Source organism: Canis lupus, chromosome 1, assembly GCF_048164855.1.
Source record: "Canis lupus baileyi chromosome 1, mCanLup2.hap1, whole genome shotgun sequence".
Classification (NCBI taxonomy): domain Eukaryota; kingdom Metazoa; phylum Chordata; class Mammalia; order Carnivora; family Canidae; genus Canis; species Canis lupus.
Window position 1 is genome coordinate 21498498 of NC_132838.1, and position 12940 is coordinate 21511437.

General features: G+C 42.7%; 1 protein-coding gene across 4 annotated transcripts in view; it reads right to left on the reverse strand.

Annotated features, from left to right (window-relative positions):
• Positions 1 to 12940, reverse strand: part of RAB27B (RAB27B, member RAS oncogene family) — a 137176-nt gene that overhangs the window by 53552 nt on the left and 70684 nt on the right. The window contains exon 1 of one of the 4 annotated variants that reach the window (XM_072822822.1): positions 576 to 702. The exons of 2 other annotated variants lie outside the window; for them this stretch is intronic. The gene's annotated coding sequence lies outside the window, so the exon portion shown is untranslated. Of the gene's footprint in view, positions 1 to 575; positions 703 to 12940 lie in introns of those variants that run through there. One more of the 4 variants, XM_072822825.1, reaches the window with a different exon arrangement.

The window sequence follows — 12940 nt, forward strand, 5'->3', positions numbered from 1 at the left end:
AACACAGCTTCTCCCTCCTGATACAGCCTCCAACCTTCGCTAGCCACCTGCTCCGGCATTTTTCAGATGATTGAATATGTTGTCTTGGGCGGGGAAACTCCTGGAAGCTAAGGTCCTGCGACCACTTGGAGGAGCACACACGCCCACACCCCAGTAGCTGCCAGCTTGGCTCAGAATTTGGAAATAACTGAGTAATAATAATAATAATAATAATGGACACCTGGAAGACAGAAATTACTTTTGATTTCTCTGTGGCTCTCGCCCCGAGAAAGTGCGAGGGACTGTCCTAGCGCCTGCACTTGCCCTGCCCCGAAAGTCCACACACGCTGTGGTTATTTCTGTGGTTATTAAGGATGTTGGCGTCTGCGGATGCGAGGGGAAGGGAGATGGCATTGCTGTGGCTGTTGGGGTTTTCTCTTTTTGGGGGGGTGGGGGTTCGTCCTAAGCAGCTGTCGGGTACCCGCGGCGGGGTCTCCCGGGGCGGCCCGCACCTGCCCCGCCTGCCCCACCTGCCCCACCTGCCGCCCCCCCGCCCCCGCCCCGTCCCAGCAGCGCGGCCCTGCGGCCCGACTCACCGGCTGCCCAGGGTCCCCGCGGAGGGCGGGGGTCGCGTGCCAGGCCCTTGAGCTCCGCGGGGGGACGCGGCTCTGCCCGTCCTCGCTGCGGCTGCGGCTCGTCCCCGCCCGCCCGGCGGCCCCGCGGGCGACAGCGCTCCGGAGGGCGGGGTGACGGGGGCGTGTCCGGGACGCGCGGGCGCGCGCCTGGGCTGCACCTGCCGCCGACCCGGGGCGCTTCCCCGGAGCGCCCGGAAGGCGGGGAGGCGGGGAGGGGGGGACGGGGGCGGAGGGACGGGGGGGCGGAGCCGAAGGGGCCCCGCGAGCAGCGCCCTGCGGGATGCACCGCTTGGCGCTCACGCTAGGCAGCACGCAGCACCCTAACTGGCCGCAGCACCCTCACTGGCTGCAGCACCCTCACTGGAGCACGCTAGGCTGCACGCAGCACCCTCACTGGCCGCAGCACCCTCACTGGCCACAGCACCCTGACTGGCCGCAGCACCTTCACAGGAGCACGCTAGGCAGCACGCAGCACCCTCACTGGCCGCAGCACCCTCACTGGCTGCAGCACCCTCACTGGAGCATGCTAGGCTGCATGCAGCACCCTCACTGGCCGCAGCACCCTCACTGGCCACAGCACCCTCACTGGCTGCAGCACCCTCACTGGAGCATGCTAGGCTGCACGCAGCACCCTCACTGGCCGCAGCACCCTAACTAGCCTCAGCACCCTCACTGGCCGCAGCACCCTCACTGGCTGCAGCACCCTCACTGGAGCACGCAGCACCCTCACTGGCCGCAGCACCCTCACTGGCCACAGCACCCTGACTGGCCGCAGCACCTTCACAGGAGCACGCTAGGCAGCACGCAGCACCCTCACTGGCCGCAGCACCCTCACTGGCTGCAGCACCCTCACTGGAGCATGCTAGGCTGCACGCAGCACCCTCACTGGCCACAGCACCCTAACTGGCCTCAGCACCCTCACTGGCCGCAGCACCCTCACTGGAGCATGCTAGGCTGCACGCAGCACCCTCACTGGCTGCAGCACCCTCACTGGTGCATGTTAGGCAGCACGCAGCACACTCACTGGTCGCAGCACCCTAACTGGCCGCAGCATCCTCACTGGTGCACGTTAGGCAGCATGCAGCACCCTCACTCGCCGCAGCCCGGAGGGAGGGATGTGGGGGTCGCACCTGGGGGACCGGGAGCCAGCAGCGGGGCTGGGCAAGTATCCCTGCAGCGCCCACTATCCTATGTCCCTGCGGAGATCCCGGCCGGCTCCCTGGAGGTCACAGGCTAGACACCCGTCCCCTCCCCACCTGCCCCCCCGTTGAGGGATCCATGGTAGGCTGCGTGCACACAGGGGCAGTCGGACCATTCCTCTGGGAAGGAAGTGCCGGCCTTCAAACCCCTGCTGGTCAACAGTGAGACTCTATTTCAGCTCTGATTGTCCCACGGTCTTCTGTCGGGTGGGCAACGGGCTTTGGGCAGCTCGGGGCGGCCCCCCACCCCGGGAGTTCTAGGGGCCCAGGAGCTGCAGAAAGAGCCCCAAGCAAAACCAGAGGTGAACACGCAGTAGCAAAACAGCTAAGAAAAAGGCAAGGGCAGAAAGCATTTGGTCCCACAAGACTACACTGGAAAATACAGTAGTTCTATTTCCTGTGCCTTAAGGTTCTTGGCCTGAAAATGAGGATGATAAAATGCCTTTATAGGGTTATTGTGAGCAAATGAGTTCACTTCAGCAAAGCGCATAGAATAGTGCCCAGCCCAGTAAATTCTGTAGACGCGTTGCTTTACATGTTATTGTGGTAGTTCTTATCCACTCCAGCCCCCCAAAGCAGGATCTAATTAATAAAAATTACTCTGATCGACTAGGAGAAAGTATAGGAGGTTTCGGTTGTAGATTTTCAAAATATATGTATACTGGGTATCTACGTGCATACTGGGTATCTATATGTATACCGGGTATCTATATTTATGGTAAACCTGTTTTGTGTCCATCAACAATCTCTGAGTATAAAACAAGCATGTGTCACTGGGCCTAGAGAGAGATAAAAGAAAGAATGTAACTCGGAATTGACTCTATTGTATGTAGCACATTAACCTAAAATGATTCTCAAAACAATTTTTTTACATGAAATGATTCTCTGTGCTAATTAGTGATAATCTGTATTCTTCACCCAGTTTACATGTTCACTTCCATTAATCCAAATAGATACTATTTCCCGTATAGAGTTTTAAAGCCCTTGCCCATAGGTCATTTGATTTTCACCAACCTGCTTTGAAATAAGCAAGGCATCTATTATTTTTATTGTCCCCAATTAGAGAAAGAAGAATTGGAAGTTGAGAAAGTCCCAAAAAGGTGTCCAGAGTCATGAAGATCCATAAAGGTAGAGAACTCAGGTTGCTCGTCCCAAAGGCAGGGCTCAGAGTGGTCGTTGTACTGTGCTTCCTGCCTAGGATTTCTAGAAAAAGTTCCTGCATGAGAGAGTCTAACAAAGACGTGTATCATCTTCTCTCCTTGTCACCCTTCCCCAGATAAGTGTACCTGCTGCCTCGTAGGTACACTTTTGCAGGGACAGCCCTCCGGGAATCACCCACCACGTAAGTCTCATCTGTGGGTTCTGAAGCTCAGAGGCACTAATGTCCCTTAGTGATGCTATTCAGGTACACGACACTGGTGGAACTTTTCCTTCCCAGTGAGAAGAGGGGTGGGAGAACATGAGAGAAATGATTCTGAGCTGTCTCATGTAGGCTACTTTGACCAGAGGTGGAGCAGAATAAAAGAGCCTGCAAACCCAGTGAAAACAGGGGGACAGCATCATGTGTCATAATAAAAAATAAATACCTTCCTGTACCTGGAGTTTCTATGGCACGAATTAAATAGACATAATTTGTCAATAGGTTTATCGATCAATAAATACAGCACTGAAGTGAACAGATACCTAAGTGCACATGGGAGACTTCTAGTTAAAAATGGCAAATTGATCACATGTGTTTCATCCCCCCTACCCTGAACTCCTCAAACTTGAGAATAAATGGATTTTTAAATGTTATTAAGTAATAGAGATAAATAGAAAGGAGAAGAGACCTCCAAAGACAAAATAAACAGCAATAGATGATTGGAAGCAACTAGGTCAGATGGAGGCTTGTAACTCACTTGGAGAGAGGAGTTTACACTCTGAGTGCCCGTAGGAGGGATTGTGGATAAGAAGCAAAATGATTCTCTGTGCATTCGCCTGCGAGCCTCAGGCCTAGGAGGCAGAAACGCCACCAGATAAGGAGGCCAGGTGGTGGGATGAGCACAGAGGTTTGGTTAGATGTCTGTATACAGAATGCTTGCACCCAAAGCTTCCTTCTCCACTGCCATGCAATCAACCAACCATAAGTCCCTCCATCTGCTCAACCCAGTCTCCAGGAGACTGGAAGTTTATTTTCTGGAGAAAGTAAACTAGAGTAATCTGTGGTTTAACAAGATGAACACAGATTTTTACTCTGCTCCTGTAGAAAATGAATTAAAAAGAAATTTATATGCAAGACAGGAAAAAAAAACTCTCAAAATTGAAAATATACTCAAAAATCTTTAAATTTGACAGATAGGTTGGTAATATTATGTTGAAAAAATCTTCAGGAAAATAGAACAAAGACCTAGGGAAATTTTTAAAAATTAGAGAAAGGGGCAAATTTCCGGACTAATGGGAATGCCAGAGAGGTCCAGAAAAGATTTCTTTCTACCCAAAATGGGATGAAAAAAAATTAATTAAAGGAATAGTGCAAAAAACAATTCCAGAAATGAAGACTGTAAATCTTTGGGATCAAAATTTCCACGAAAAAATCGCAGAGAAGAGTTTTTAAAATCAATTAATTAATTACATACACAAAGATAAACCATTCTGAAATATCATAAGCCTCGGAACAAAGAACATAAAACATCTTCCAGCGACATAAAGCAGATCACATACAAAGGAAAAGAATAAAAATTGCATTGGATTTCTCAAGATCAATAATGGATCCAGAAGAGTCTTTAAATGACTTCACATTTTTAAAATGAAATTATTTGGGCAGCCCTGGTGGCCCAGCGGTTTAGCGTCGCCTTCAGCCCAGGGCCTGATCCTGGGGGCCCAGGATCGAATCCCACTAGGGCTCCCTGCATGGAGCCTGCTTCTCCCTCTGCCTGTGTCTCTGCCTCTCGTTCTGTCTCTGTGTCTCTCATGAATAAATAAAAAAAATCTTAAAAAAAAATAAAAATGAAATTATTTTGAACCTAGCATTGTAGACCCTGACAAAATGTCAGCCAAGTGTGATGAAAGATATTTTCAGACCTGCAAGGATTCAAAAATGTACTTCCTGTACTGTTTTTAAAGAAGGATTTCCGAAATAAGCTTATAAATCAAGAAAGAGAAGGAGATGGGACCCAAGAAATGCAGGTCCAACGTAGAATACATAAAAGTAAACTCTGCGGGACAATTGTGAAGCAGGCCTGGAGGGAAAGCAGAAGGATGAATTACAGCAGGAAAGTTCCCAAGGAAAGGAAGAAAAAAATATAATTATCTGATGTACATATACATGTGAAAAATTATTGATAAATGTGTGTGGGGGGAGACTGCAAGTGCTCATCTGAGTCCATGTCCTCTTTTTCCCGAGCACCCCAATAGATTTCGTTCCTTAGCCCTCTGCAGGCAGAGACATGTAATTGAGTTCTAGCCAGTGGGATGTGGGCAGCAGGGATATACACTCCTCCCAGGCCATTCCCATAAAGTAACTCATGAGATCCTCCGTGCTCTCCCTCCTCCTCCTCCAGACACAATTCTCAAAAAAGTGTTCTGAGGCTTTAGAAGACATGAGAGCCCCAAGATGAAGGAACTGTGTGACTCCGAATGACCGTGTGGCACAGAAGCCCGAGCTGCCACACGCTGGCCCATGACATGAGCAAGAAATAAACCTATACCATGTAAAGCTACTGAGATTTGGGGGCTTGCTTGTTAATAGCAGTTAGACTCTTCTGACTGTTGGAAAGATCATTTGGGGACATTTGTGAATAACTCGCAGTAGACACAAAGTTTACTAAACAAATTTGAAAAAGGACATTACTAACTCCAGGGGGAGAAAAGAAGCATAATGATACTACACCACTTTACTGAGATGTGACCACAATATGATCACAATAACGGGAACGCTGACAAGAGAGTAACGATAAACTAGGATGCGAGCAATAATTAAATAATTATTAATAATAAATCTTCCTTGCATTCTTTTGCCTGCCTTTTAACCAATTATCAGGTAATTTTCCAATCATCCAAACTAACATTGATTGATGTAATTTCAGGCAAATGTCTTTCCTCCCAAAATATATGTAGAGGGTGGAGATAAGGAAAGACCGTCTATGTACATGTGTAAGACGACTACATCCTCAACTATCATAACAGTCAATAAACAATGAGTAAAATTGCTAAGTAAAGAAATAGCAGAATAAGCAAACCATTTAGAAATATGTAAGTGTGATGAAAACTATGAGTCAAATGTTTTACCATGGGGATTGAGGCCAGGACTTAGGAGGACTTCTGTGCTGGTTTATAAGAATTCACCACCATTTTTTTTTTAAGATTTATTTATTTATTTATGATAGACATAGAGAGAGAGAGAGAGAGAGAGAGAGAGAGGCAGAGACACAGGAGGAGGAAGAAGCAGGCTCCATGCCAGGAGCCCGACGCAGGACTCGATCCCGGGACTCCAGGACTGCGCCTGGGCCAAAGGCAGGGGCCAAGCTGCTGAGGGGCACCCAGGGATCCCCTCACCACCATTTTAAGGAAAAACTATGAGATGTATTACCTCAACAAAGATAAAATTAATATTGAAGTAGTCTTAAAATATAGAGGGAAGAAAAATATTTTAATAAAGAGAACATTATAATTTTTAAGTATATGTATATATTTTTGTGCAATGACCTGTTAGCAGTGGAGAAAGTGAATTTGGGGTGCAGCCTGATGATAGAGTTGAGAGGTTTGCACAGTCATTTATTCACTCAACAAACATTTATTAAGTAAGGGGTGCCTGATACTCTGCTAGGCACAGGGGATGAAGTGAAGAACATGAAAGAAAAATATAAGGTGCTTGGGGCACCTGGGTGGTCCAGTGGTTGTGCCTCTGTCTATCTTTGGCTCAGGGTGTGATCCCAAGTTCCCAGGATCGAGTCCCGCAAGGGGCTCCCTGCGTGGAGCCTGCTTCTCCCTCTGCCTGTGCCTCTGCCTCTCTCTCTCTCTGTGTCTCTCATGAATAAATAAATAAATAAAATCTTTTAGGAAAAGAAAAAAGAAAAATATACAGTGCTCTAGGAGAAAATGAAGATTTTAAACTTTAAACAATAAATATGTTTGGTTTCTTCTCTTGTCCTTGGTGATGTTTTCCACTGACAACTTTTGGGGCAAGACACTGTCTTTCATCCTTCCAAATACTCTTAAAAATTGCCATCTTGACCATCAGCTCAAAGCTCACACTGATGAGATCAGAGGTTTCCCAACTCACCCTTCTGCTGGGTTGGCAGAGAAGGCCGTGCGGAGGAGCCGTGCGCGGCTTTGCCTCCACCCTCTGCCGATCTTCAGTTCGTATAAAGCCTGTCTAATCACAAAGAAAAATCAACCCCTCCCCAGTTTGAGGAAATCCCACAGCATGACTACAAGTCACAAGACTGGACACCCAGGTTGTGCTGGTTTTGCTAACTACTTTTAAAGATGCAAGTTCAAAAAACATATATGCTTAAGTGAATTTCTACGAGCAAGTTACTCTAAATACATAGCACGTGAAGACCCATTGTAGGCATCAAGTGGACTTGTTCACGTACTTACAGGTAGAGCCTCTACTCTATGGTGTGTTCCTAACTCCCGGCTTCTAACCCCATTTTGCCTCAGTTTCTTAGAATGTGAAATAAACCCACACTGGGACCTTATATGGAAATTACTGTAACTCAGTCTAATTCTTTCTTTCTGTGTTAAAGAAATATCGAGTGGGAAAGGACCAAATGGTTTCATGAGTAATGCTTTCACACGGCCTTTATGCAAGCCTGGACTAGCAAAGAAGCCGCAGTAGAGAGGGTAGGTCATATTTCTGTGTACAAATAGTATTGGACCCCCTTTACTAACAACAACAAAAAAATGCTGCAAGTATAATTGTGAACATAATTATGATTACAAAATTGTTTAATTCATGTATCAGATTGATTAAGGATAAATAAATCTTTCTTAATAGAACTAAGACAATAGGAAAGAATGTAGCAACACAAACATATCTTCGTAAATAGTCATATGTTAACATGTGTAATTATATGTGCAGATGTTAAGTATAGTCTTATTTAAGCACATGTGTAGACATATATTTGCTTAATGCTAGCTTCATAATGAGTTACAAAATAAGAGGTTTTATACGCCTATCATGTAAGTATAAGCAAATATATGGTGATTTCTTCATTTTCCCCAAACATTTTATTAAAAACAGTGTTCTTGTTCACAACTTCGGCTACTTTTTTACCTGCAAATAGTTCAAATTGTGATGTCATACACAGGAATAATTAAATCTTTATTAAAATTTTGTCAGCCTTTTGACCAATTATCAGGTAGTTTTCCAAGCATCCAGACTAACATTGATTGATGTAATTTCAAGCAAATATGTTCTTCCCCCCAGAATACTTTTTTGATCAAATTAAAGTACTTTCATGAAAGTTCCATTATAAGAGATCTATAATGACACCAATATAAGATAAACATCTCTTTTTTAAAGGTATGATTTGGGAAATGATGTGCCTTATATCTGATCATATATGATATTAAAAGATAATTTACAAGAATAGCAACTAGTACATGAAGCTCTCTGGTCATAGCAAAGAATCCCATTCTAAGTGATTACTTTCTAAAACTATACTTTCAAGAAATAGTAAAGTTGTATTAATAAATACTTTTACATTATAATTAAATGAAATAGCTATTTTTAGCATCAGTATAGTAAAGCCAGTATAGAAAGCATTTCTAAAGCCATGATAATTTTTTATCATATTTCTAATATATATTTAAATGTTCTATTTCCAAAATGACTTGAAGATTCTAAGTACTATAGCCATGCAATATGCACTCCTGAGATATGCATCGCTGCCATAACCACTCAGTTTTTCCTGTTCTGTGAAATTTTTAGCTACATACTTCATTACTACTGCAGATTGAGAGAATGGAAGAAAATCCCTGTATGCATCATATAAAATATAGGCTTTTGTTAGAATTATACACTATTTTTATTGTCATATATTTGGTGAGAGTCTTGACAGAGGAGACATTTCAAAGGAACCCACAAAAGAACATAGGATCACAGTGAAGATACGAAATTAATAAGAAGTTCTCATTTTCTTGCATTTCTCCACCTATAAAATGTGGTAAATATTAGTCATCTTCTTGGTGTAAGGCATCCTATCGAATGCACGTCTTGGTGGGAATCCCCTCTAAAAGTCAAAGGCGTCAGATACTCATGGCAGTGGTGGCGGTGTACAGGGTCTGGATACAAAAGCACTGAGTGATTCCAATAGTAGCCTTCTAACCGCAGGACGAAATGAGGTTAGGCTTGTAACTCTGGTCCTAATCTAGCTTGCCCTAAAGTAGGGACAACGCAATATCAAACCTGGGCAAAGCATTCTTACAACTAAAAGAAATGTGAAACTTGCTAAATTATATAAGCAAAGAAAAATGAGAAACGTATGGGAATGGACGCTAAGGGCGATTGCACCAAGGAAGAAGGAGCAGAATTTTAGAACAGGATGAGCTGGTGAACATGAATGCCCAGGATAAAATGTAGTGATTTGATTGAGAGTCGTTATAATTGCTTTCTCAGTTTGATGAAATTCCAACCTAGGGTAAGCCCTATCTTAACTCAAAGAACCACCCTTCCTCTCTAGGAAGGACACTGCAACATTACAAATACATTGAGAATGTTTTCTTTCTACATTTTCTCAAAAGATCCTGCAATTATTTTCCAAGATAATTGGCACTGGGGAACAGGAACCTTTTCAGAACAGAAAATTGACTTCCAAGTTGTCACTAATGACTGAATCACAAGAAAGTCACTGCAATTCAAAGATTAGAGTCAGAGCATATGGCTTAATCAAATTTTACTTCCCAGGAGGCCCACCAGGAGTCACAAATCCATCCCATGTTTGCCATTTTTTCCTTAATCTATAGGCTAAAGGTCAATGTGATCGAAAGGTTACTTTTTGAGTTTCTGATACTAAAACCATGCAACACAAATACATGTATTAGATATATATATCCAAAGGGACAGCTGTTCTTGGAATGAATTGCAGATATTAGTGTCACTTAGCTATTAAAAACTTGAATGATATAAAGAAAGGAATTCTTATCCCATTTCTACCTGGTGCTCTACATTGACCTGTGTAGAAGGCAAATGGGTCTTCAAGAACAACAACGAATATTTAAAAGCTTAATCAGATAATGACTTCAACTGCCACTAATGCAACTAATCAAAAGGATAAATTCTAATATCCTTGGTAAACTTCATAGGTGGCTCTAAGTCATATATATATGAATTCCCTCCAAGGCTCCCCATTTGATCCAGGTTTCAGACAAAGCACTTCTGCTTCTTACACTCTATGCCCAGGGGATTCATGATAACACATTTATCTGCAGTAAAATAGGGTGCTCTGCTGAGACTTTGGCATTTCCAAGTGGAGGGATCATTTTGGAAGCCTCTATGTGTAAAATTATAGAAGTAAAAAAAATTATAGAAGTAGGGGTTTTCCCATGTTCTGGAAAGAGTAAGATGAGCAAGAATTCTAACTCAAATGTCTTAGGATTTACTTCAACTTCTGCCAAAAGACATTTATAATAACCTCATCTTTGATCTTACATGTTAAACACACGGGGTTTTAAAATAATTTGTTTTGCTTATAAAAACTTCATGTGGCTGACATCCCTACAGGCGTCCAAAGAATTAATGTTTGCTGAATGGGTCAACAAATAAAGGAATCTGTTCACTACCTTGATGTCCTTAGCAAGGAAGTTTTCCAGGAAAAGGACAGGAATCTCTTGCCCATTCTCTGCTTTATATTTCAGCGAATCTGCTTTTTTTTTTTAAATTGCAATATTAAAAGTTGGAAAAAATATTTGTGAAAATGATTCAAAGCAGGAAATATAGCACTCGTCAAGTAAATATGATTTACAATTAAACTGCCAGTAGCAAATTAAGGAAACTCCTTGAGGCATAATGATACAAATGTGTGTGCGTTTTCTCAGTGAAAATTGCAAGACACTTTGACTCCCTCACAGTAGTTACTATAACCTAAGTCACAGTTAAAATATTGGCAGCTCTCTCTGTTACTGTTTAAGGAGATAAATAAGCCACAGATACGCCTTGCCTATTGCTTGGCACCTTCAGCCTTGCCTCAACTCATTAGTGGCAAAACCGGATTTGTAACAACCAGGAAATACATGGCCCAAACTTGTACTGACACAGCTAAGATCCTTTAATAAGAAGCAGATGGAATATAAAGAGGAGTAAAGGAAACCCTGTCAAGGACATTCTGGCCACAGCGATAGACAAGGACCACAGGGCCCTAGAGGAAAGAGCCACAACCAACAGAAGCATGAAAACATGGTATTAGCATTTTCCATGCCATGACATCTTGTTTCTTCTTTGAATTATGTCAGTTAAGAGCATAATTGCAGAGAAAGACAGAGGACCTAGGCTTCTTTATTCATTCCATTCCCCATGCTGAGACTTAGAATTATCATTTGCATCAAGAAGGTGGTAAATATGTCATAAGTTTTTAGTTCTTATTTGTCATTATTTCACATTTTATTGTATGATTGTGTATATATATATACATAAATACGTGTGATAGACATATGTGTATATATATACATATATGTCTGTATACTTTTTTCCTTACACCAAAGGTTAAATTCTTCTTAATTTTATCTTACACCACTAGAAATAATAAAGTTATTAACAAAATTAATTCCTAAAATGTCTTTGTTACTTAGTTTTGAATCACAGAAACTCAAATTTTAAAAGCAATCGTCTAGGTCAAACTCTCTTCCAAAGAGCACTACATCTAGAAATATTAATAATAATAATAATCAGGTATACATATGAAGGGTTCTGTAGTCAGGCTTCTTTGGGAAGTACTGCTTCTGCTACCACCTCTTAAAATTCACAGTGAGCAGTGACCTTAGTCGGTAGAGCATGTGATTCTTGGCTCCAGGCTCACAAGTTCAAGCCCCATTTTGGGTGTGGAACCTACTTTAAAAAAATGCATGTGGTACCTGGTGGCTCAGTCAGTTGGGTGTTTAGTGAGCACCTACACACTTTATGAGGTCCAATGTTTAAATTTCAGAACTAATTCCATCACCTCTCCAATCCCCTATTTCTTCTTTCATATAAAAAGGCCAATAATAAGAATAATCACTTTATAGAGTTGCATGCCTGAAAAACATTTTGAAAGATACTTCTGATAAGTATATATGTGAAAAAAAGCACAGCACTCCCTAGAATTAAGTGTTGCTCAGCCAAATTTATTGGGAGCCTACTAAATGAAAGACCTGAGAATTTACAATGGAACCCGAAAGTTTCATTTTACCAAAAGAGAACAGGATATGTGGAAGGGATTACAAATGAACAAGAGGAAGCCTTAGAGAAGACAGATGTAGTCATTGTCTTAACTATGGGCGTAGTTTCATCAGTATAGCCACATGTCAAAATGTATCTATCATACAGTGCATTATAATTATGTGCAGTTTATTTTATTTCAGTTAAAATTCAATAAAGCCATCTTGAAAAAGGAACATAAACATAACACTATGTTTTATCAACCATTTAAAGAGATGCAAGGGATCCCTGGGTGGCGCAGCAGTTTAGCGCCTGCCTTTGGCCCAGGGCGCGATCCTGGAGACCCGGGATCGAATCCCACATCGGGCTCCCGGTGCATGGAGCCTGCTTCTCCCTCTGCCTGTGTCTCTGCCTCTCTCTCTCTCTCTGTGACTATCATAAATAAATAAAAATTAAAAAAAAATTAAAGAGATGCAGTTATTGCCTTATTTAACTCCTCTCCTCTCAACTCAAAGTATACTTGTAGGGTATATACTATGAGTACTTGATCTTCTATTGTATATTTTGAAGGTATTTACCTATTCTCAATATTTTCAGATCAGTATTCTCCATACTTCAACTTATACAAATACTGAAAACTGGAGTTAGAAGAATAAAATTATGATTATTTCAGTTCTTAATCAACAGTAAAACCTGGGGCACCTGGGTGGCTCAGTTGGTTGGGCGTCCAACTATTGATTTCAGCTCAGGTCATGATCTCAGAGTCCTGAGATCAAGCCCTGTGTTGGGGA